The following is a 9,074-nucleotide window of genomic DNA, read 5'->3' as shown; positions in this document are numbered from 1 at the left end:
CAGCCCACTCTTACAGCCTAGTTAAATCTCCACAGCATGCGGGGTGGGTGGGGTTGGGGTGTACACATAGGTGTGGTCACCATCAATAGGGTAAGGTTCCTTTCCCTTAGGGGATGCTTCTCCTAGGACTTAATTCTCTTTCAGCAGGAGGATCCACCCAAGGGCGGAGTCCCATGAATGTGTTTCTCTTCTCCTCAGCCAGCAAACATATAAGAATTCATAATATTAATAATTTTGTATGGACACAATAAGAGATGCATTAAAGCTTATAGAATTGCTCTCCTGGGGCCATCTCAATCTCAGACTACAGTGCTCAGGCCAGATCAGTCTTTCCAATCCCTAGCAGGGTCCTAGTCTCATCATTACTTTTGGATCATGACAGCATTTGTCTATGATCAAGCTCTTAACTTACAGTTAAGAATTAGGTACTTTGACTATCCACAGAATGGGAAAGGATATTTACACAATACCCATCAGATAAGGGGTTGATATCAATGGTATATAAAGCACTGGTTGAACTCTACAAGAAGAAAACATCCAACCCCATCAAAAAATGGGGCGAAGAAATGAACAGAAACTTTACCAAGGAAGAAATACGAATGGCCAAAAGGCACATGAAAAAGTGCTCTGCATCACTAATCATCAGAGAGATGCAGATCAAAACAACCATGAGATACCACCTCACACCACAGAGATTAGCACACATCCAAAAGAACAAAAGCAACCGCTGTTGGAGAGGATGTGGGGAGAAAGGGACCCTTCTTCACTGCTGGTGGGAATGCCGACTGGTTCAGCCCTTCTGGAAAACAATTTGGACGATTCTCAAAAAATTAGATATTGAATTCCCATTTGACCCAGCAATACCACTGCTGGGAATATATCCCAGAGAGGCAAAAAAGTACAATCGAAACAACATCTGCACATGTATTTTCATCGCAGCACTGTTTACAATAGCCAGAATCTGGAAAAAACCCGAATGCCCCAAAACGGATGACTGGTTGAGGAAACTTTGGTACATCTATACAATGGAATACTATGCAGCTGTTAGAAAAAAGGAAGTCAAGAATTTTGTAGTTAAGTGGATGGGCATGAAAAGTTTCATACTGAGTGAAATGAGTCAGAAAGAGAGAGACAGACATAGAAAGACTGCACTCATCTATGGTATATAGAATATCAGAGTGGGAGACTAATACCCAAGAACTGTAGAAATAAGTACCAGGAGGTTGACCCCATGGCTTCGAGGCTGGCCTCACGTTCCGGGGAAAGGGCAACTCAGAGAAGCGATCACCAACTACATTGTAGTCGAAGGCCATGTGGGGGAAGGGAGTTGCGGGCTGAATGAAGGCTAGAGACTGAGCACAGCGGCCACTCAACACCTTTATTGCAAACCACAACAGCTAATTAGAGAGAGAGAACAGAAGGGAATGCCCTGCCACAGTGGCAGGGTGGGTTGGGGGGGAGATGGGATTGGGGAGGGTGGGAGGGACGCTGGGTTTACGGGTGGTGGAGAATGGGCACTGGTGAAGGAATGGGTTCCCGAACTTTGTATGAGGGAAGTATAAGCACAAAAGTGTATAAATCTGTAACTGTACCCTCACGGTGATTCTCTAATTAAAAATAAATAAATTATTAAAAAAAAGAAAGAAAAATACAAATCAAAATAAAAAGAAATAAAATTGAAATGTTATTAAAAAAAAAAAAGAATTAGGTACTTTGGCCAGGTCCATCTCGATTCCAGGGTAGCACATAACTCACCGCTTGCCCTGGATCCTTCCCGTCCCTCGTCAGGACCTTGCTTTTGGGGTGCTAGGAACTGAGGGCAACTGAGGCTTAAGTGGAGAAAGCAGATGCCCCGGAGGGAATAATATTCAAGGCCAATTAATTCCCAAGTTATAAAAACATAATATTGTCTTCTTGTGTCTATACAAAACAGACATAGCTTTAAAGTAAATTATTCAAAAGGCACAAGAAGAGGAGAAAGGCAATATTAACTTATATAATATAAATTCAGTATCCTAGGAAGGTCTGACCTTACAAATTAGCAGAGTCAGATTAAGGGAAAGCCTCGGATTAACTCTTTTGGGGAAGAGAGCATGGAGAAGTGATTATAGCTAAACAAAGGGATGGGAAAGATTCGGGAACACCTTGATGGGTGTGACTGGGGTAAGCTTAAACTCCGGGGAAAACCGGGACAAGCTACTTGTGGCAAGCAGGGAGAGGACAAAGTAATGTCATCCTACATTGGAGGGCAATCATCTTGGTCTTATTGTTGGCAAAGGACAGACCATCATATATTAAAATATATTTAACGTAATTTGAAATTTTAAAACTAATATCACAGTAATTATAAGTTGTGTTTGTTTATCATGTTTGTAAAATATAAGTTCACCAAAGCAGCTAGTATTAGTGGTGTTTAGGAAAACAGTATATTGTTGGTGGGGTTAACATATTTTAAAAAATTTTTTATTGAATCACTATGAGATACAGTTACAAAGCATTCATGTGTGAGTTTCAGTTATACAATGATTGACCCATCCCACCAGTGCACATTTTCCACCACCAATGTACCCAGTATCCCCTCGTCTGTTCCACCCTTCTCCCTGTGTCTGTGGCAGACAATTTACTCTTTTGGTAATACTTTTGGGCATTATGGTTTGCAAAATAATTACTGAGAGGCTATCATGTTTGGTCCTTTATCTACTTTCAGCTATATCTCCCATCTCTAATGATCCATCTAACCATCATTGGCTTAGTGTTCCCTTCTCTATTCCAACTTCCTTCTCCCACAGGCTACCAACCATGGAGCAATATTCTTGGCCTTTATGTCCACTGCCCTTGAGTATCAGTCTCATATTATGCTATTTTTTTATTCCACAAATGAGTGCAGCCATTCTATGTCTGTACCTCTCTTTCTAACACATTTCACGTAGCATGGTACTTTCTATGACCATCCACTTATAAGCAAATTTCATGACTTCATTTTTTCTAACAGCTGCATAGTATTCCATTGTGTAGATGTACCAAGTTTCTTTAACTGGTTGTCTGTTCTTGGGCACTGGGGTTGTTTCCAGATTCTGGCTATTGTGAACAGTGCTACAATGAACAGACAAGTGCAGATGTAGATGTCATTTCTACTGTGCATTTTTGCACTCTCAAGATATATTCCAAGAAGTGGTACTGCTGGTTCATATGGAAGCTCAATTTCTAGTTTTTAAAGGAAAGTCAATATTGTTTTTCAAAAAGACTGAACCAATTGGAATTCCCACGAACAGTGAAAGAGGGCCTCTTTCTCCTCTCATTTGTGCCAGCACTACATGTTCTTATTCTTATTGATGTGTGCCAGTCTATGTGGTGTGAGAGGATATCTCATTGTTCTTTGGATTTCTACATCGCTAATCATCTCCCTGATGTTTAGCGATGTAGAAAATATTTTCATGTGCATTTTGGCCATTTTTATTTCTTTTTTGAGGAAGCTTCTGTTCATTTCTTCTCCTCATTTTTTGATAGAGTTGGAGGATTTTTTCTTGTACAGTTCTACTTGTGTATTGTATATCCTGGATATAAATCCCCTATCAGATGGCTATTGGGCAAATATTCTTTCCTGTTCTGTATTTTGGTCACTGTTTTCTTTGAGGTGCAGAAGCTTGGTTTAATGTAGTACCATGTGTTTATGCTTGTTTCCACTTCCTTAGTCCACGGTGTTTAATCTGTAAAGATGCTTTTAGCTTCAATGTCATAGAGGGTTCTGCCTATATTTTCAACCATGTACTTATGGATTTATGTCTAATATTGAGATCTTTAATCCACTTTGATCTGACATTTGTGCATGACATTAGGCAGAGGTCAGAGTTCATTTTTTTGCAGGTCATAGCACAGTTTTCCCAGAACCACTTGCTGAAGAGGTTTTCCTTGTTCCACTTCACATTTCTTGCTCCTTTGTCACAGTTTTCTGATCCATCACGCCCCTTTGTGTCTTTTAATTGGTTTGCTTAGCCCATTAACGTTGAGAGAGATTATTGTTATGGGGTTTTATCCCAGCTTTCTGCGGAAGTATGGTGTATTTCTGGGACATATCTTGTCCTAAACTAGCCAATTTGTTTTTCCTTGTAACCATGGTTTTGAGCCTATGAATTTTCTGAGTTGTTGTTTATCTATGAAATTATGTGTTATTACTTTGCTTTGAATGAGAGTATGGCTGGGTAAAGTATTTTTGGTGAGGCGTTTTTTCACTATATACCACCACTGTCTTTGGGCCCTGAGGATTTCATCAGATAAGTAAGCTGCAAATCCTTTTTTTTTCAATTTTATTGAATCACCTTGAGATAGTTATAAGTGTTCATGTTTGGGTTACAATAACACAATGATCAATCACCCATCCGTCCACCAGTGCACATTCCCCACCACCAATATTTCGGGTATACTCCCCCTTTCCCACCCTCCCCCTGCCTCTATGACAGTTAATATTCCCCACACTCTCTCTCCACTTTTGGGCATTACAGCTTGCAACACAGACACTATGAGGTCATCATGTTGGTCCAATGTCTACTTTCGGCACACATCTCCTATCCTGACTGATTCCTCAGGAATCATCAGTGGACTGATTCACCAACAGTGAAGGAGCATCCCTTTTCCCCCACATCCACACCAGCACTGGTTGCTTTTGTTCTTTTGAATGTGTGCCAGTCTCTGTGGTATGACATGATATCTCATTGTTGTTTTGACTTGCATCTCCCTGATGACTAGTGATGTGGAGCATTTTTTCATGTATCTTTTGGCCATTTGTATTTCTTTTTTGAGGAAATTTCTGTTCCTTTCTTCTCTCCATTTTTTGAAGGTGTTGGAGGTTTTTTTCTTGAACAATTCCACTAGTGTCTTGTGTATCCTTGATATTAATCCTTTATCATATGGGTATTGGGTAAATATTCTTTCCCATTCTGTGGTCTCTTTCTAATATTTTAGTCACTGTTTCTTTTGAAGTGCAGACACTTCTTAGTTTGATGTAGTCCCATTTGTTTATGTTTGCTTCCACTTGCATGGTCAGTGCTGTTTCATCCTTAAAGATGCTTTTAGCTTCAATGTCATGGAGATTTCTGCCTGCATTTTCTTCTATAAACCTTATAGATTCATGTCTAGTATTGAGGTCTTTAATTCACTTTGCTCTGACTTTTGTGCCCGGCATTAGACAGAGGTCAGAATTCATTTTTTTTTTTGCAGGTAGCTATCCAGTTTTCCCAGCACCACTTTTTGAAGAGACTTTCCCTGTTCCACTTTGCATTTCTTGCTCCTTTGTCAAAGATTAAGTGGCCATATATTTGGGGCTCTGTGACAGGATATTCAACACTGTTCCATTGGTCTGCAGGCCTGTTTTTATCCCAATACCATGCTGTTTTTCTACTGCTTTGTAGTAGAGTTTGAAATTGGGGAAGGTGACGTCACCCATCTTCTTTTTTCCTATGATTGCTTTAGCTACTCATGGGGGTTTATTGGAACAGTGCTCTTAAACTGTATCACTGTATCACTGACATCCTGTTGCTTGAGCGGGTACCAGCAATGTGAGACTTATTGTTACTGTTTTTGACATATTGAATAAGCCACAGGTAGTTTGCCAGACTCTGCATGTGGGCAACATACTTTTGGTAGCTTGCCGGCCTCTCCAAGAGGGAGTGCTCTTAAAAGTAGAGATAATCATTTAATGGCAAAATAACTAAATTAAGTTTCCAAACCCTAGTTAGTGTTTCTACCCCCGTGCCAGACTGTCTTAAACAGGACCTCTTGGAGGATGGGTGGATTGAGTTTTTCTTGCCACGCCAAGCAGAACTACAGCAGCTGAAAACCTTCAGAACCCAGCTACAGCCATGCTCAACGTCACTTTCCACATGCTCAGACGAGCCTCATGCATGAAAGAACTGGCAGAAGAACCCAGGTATGTGAGACCCGGGACTGAGATCACCCAGATTCCCAGTTTTCCAGTAGCTTGGCAGCCATACCCACAAACTGCCCCTGGCCCATGTAATCCCATCAATGGCCAAGATCCAGAGACTATAAAATAAAACTCCCAGAAAAGGGCGGCTGCATTCGTGGCTGTGCCACCTCTTGTAGTCTAGCTTACTGATGTACCTAAATCTGTGTACATGTGTTTGGTATCAACATACTTGCTTGTATTCTCTTATATACATTCTCCATCCCTCTCAGAGAGCCCAGCGAGCTACTGAGAGTATTCTGCCTGCACGGCAGAGCCTGGCAAGCTCCCCATGGCAAATTCAATATGCCAAAAACTGTAACAATACTGGGTCTCATTCCCCTGACCCTGAAAGAACCTCCAATATAGCACCGTTGGGAAGGATGAGTAAGGAGAGGCTGCTAAAATCTCAGGGCTTGGATGAATGGAGATGTTACTGGCGCCCGCTTGAGCAAATAGATGAACAGCGGGATGACAGTGATGCAGTTAGAGTAATAGCAGTTGAAATAAGTGTTATGGATCAGTTCTAGATTCTGTACCTTATGCTCTTTTATTGACTAACTTCATAGTCAGAAGACTGGAGGTTTACTGCATTTATCAATGAGTCTATGGAAGGAGCGAGGATTAATGAATGTAAGACAGTTGCCACCTGATGCATATTGAGCCAGTCTGTGAAGTGTAAACTTCTACTGTATTAAATCATTGACATTTTGGGATCAGTTGTTAAAGTAGCTTGTATTAGACAAATAATATGTAATTTAGCTCAAAAAGGAGGAAGAATAGGTTTTTAATTAATTTATTTTTCAGATATACTCTGTATAGATAGCATACTATTCACACATATTAAATAGGACTCATATTATCTGTTTCGATGTAAAAACACATAGACCAGTTTCTGAGGAGTGGTAAATACCAAACTAATAAGAATGTATGCCAAACTAGAATTGGGTACTGTAGCAACCAGAGAGTTTTGCTTTACATTATTTTTCGTTTGGGGGGATCATAATCAGATATGCTCAGGGCTTTCTCCTGGTGCTGCACTCCAGACCCCGGTAGGGTTTCAGGAACCATATGGACACTCTGTGCAAGGCAAACTCCCTACCTACTGTACAATATCACCTGGCCCCTATTATTGAAACTGCTATGAAGAATATGGGGAGAATATTTCTTAAGTAAGTTGTATAAATAAAATTATAGAAGAAACTGGATTGAATCTCTGGGCAAGTACCTATCTAGAACTTCCCATTTTTGTTTTGGGCCTCATTAATCTGAGGAAAATAGATATAACTTTTTTATCTTGTTCTGTTTGCAAATATCTCACAATCAGTAACCTTTGTAGGGAATAATTATAAAATTATGGGTTACTTTCAGCATAGCTGTGAGGCTTTTTAAGAAGTAAAACCAGACACAGATAACTTTAAAAATATTCTAGCAAATTGATTATGATAGCAAAGATAAAAGTGGATTCCAAAATATTGTGGTGGGGCTGCTAATGTAACATCAGAGAATTACTGTCTTTTGAACAAATCTGGATTCATTTAACTGTCCTCATTGATAATTACAAAACTGATCATGACATAGTAACTTTCCTCAGACTGAAGAATAACTTCTCATTTGAGTAGACTTTGGTAAAGCAATGGGAGCATATTTTCCTTCTGTACTAGTTTCTGTGTCGATGAAGTCACTAGGGCATGGGAGTAAGTCTGAAAAGCATCTACCACCACGGGCCTGAGTCAAGAGCGACATGCTGCTACCTACTTCCCCATCCACTGTTCCTAAGCCTCTGTCATCCCTCACCTCTGTGTCCATGCCATCTGTCAGCCCATCCCTGTGTCCATGCCATCTGTCAGCCCACCCCTCTATTACCTACGCCTTCTGTCAGCCCACCTCTCTATGTCCATCCCTTCTGTCATCCCACTCCTCTGTCTCCATGCCTTCTGTCAGCCCATTCCTGTGTCCATGCCATCTGTCAGCCCACCCCTCTATTGTCTATGCCTTCTGTCATCTCTCATCTCTGTGTCCATGCCATCTGTCAGCCCATACCCGTGTCCATGCCTTCTCTCGGTCCACCTCTCTGTCTCATCCCTGTGTCCATGCCATCTGTCAGCTTATCCCTGTGTCCATGCCTTCTGTCAGCCCACCCCTCTATTGTCTATGCCTTCTGTCATCTCTCAAATCTCTGTGTCCATGCCTTCTGTCTCAGCCCATTCCTGTGTCCATGCCTTCTGTCAGCCCACCCCTCTATTACCTACGCCTTCTGTCAGTCCACCTCTCTATGTCCATCCCTTCTGTCATCCCACCCCTCTGTGCCCGTGCCTTCTCTCAGCCCACCCCTGTTCCCATGACTTATGTCAGCCCACCCCTGTGTCCATGCTTTCTCTCAGCCCACCCCTGTGCCCATGCCTTCTATCAGCCCACCCTCTGTACCCAATTCTTCTGCAACTCACCTCTCTGTGCCTATGACCTCTTTCTTTTGCTGTTTTGTCACTTGTCTGTTGACACTTCTGCTCCACTTATCTGGTGCCTCCTCAGCTACTCCATGGATTACCAGAACAACTATCTGTTCTCAAATTCTCAGAGAAAAATTACCTTTCACATTTGGACTAAACTGTTGATTTTTCCTACCACACCTCCTAAAGCTTTAACTTCACATCATGCCGCTGACACAACTCACTTCTTTCCAAGAAGTGGGAAAGCCAGGTAGACTCTAATACATTTTTCCCCTTTCCATTTTCATTTCACTCTCCAAAGCTGGGTTCAATTTGATTTGATGCTTTTAATTTATTATCAATTCAGAGTTTCTTACTCAGTTCTTTTCTGTAGTTACTGCCAGAGCATTTAATAATATTCAGATAATATAGAAATATTTCTATCTCACTGAGCTTTTGTATGCAGTAAAAAGGGGGGTTGACATGCCAACATATTTTATTATAGTGTCTTTTTCTTAATTTCATGCATTTTGCAAGAGTTTATAAGTGCTACAAAATATCAAACAGGTGGAATTTAACCTGGCACTTTAGAATGACATGATAAGACATTCACTTTGAGAATGATGCAATTGGCAGCTTGAAGATAAATTAGAAACCAGATTTGGGAGAACAGAACTATTGTCTGA

The sequence above is a fragment of the Sorex araneus genome, chromosome 1, assembly GCF_027595985.1.
Source record: "Sorex araneus isolate mSorAra2 chromosome 1, mSorAra2.pri, whole genome shotgun sequence".
Classification (NCBI taxonomy): domain Eukaryota; kingdom Metazoa; phylum Chordata; class Mammalia; order Eulipotyphla; family Soricidae; genus Sorex; species Sorex araneus.
Note: the sequence above shows the minus strand (reverse complement) of the source record.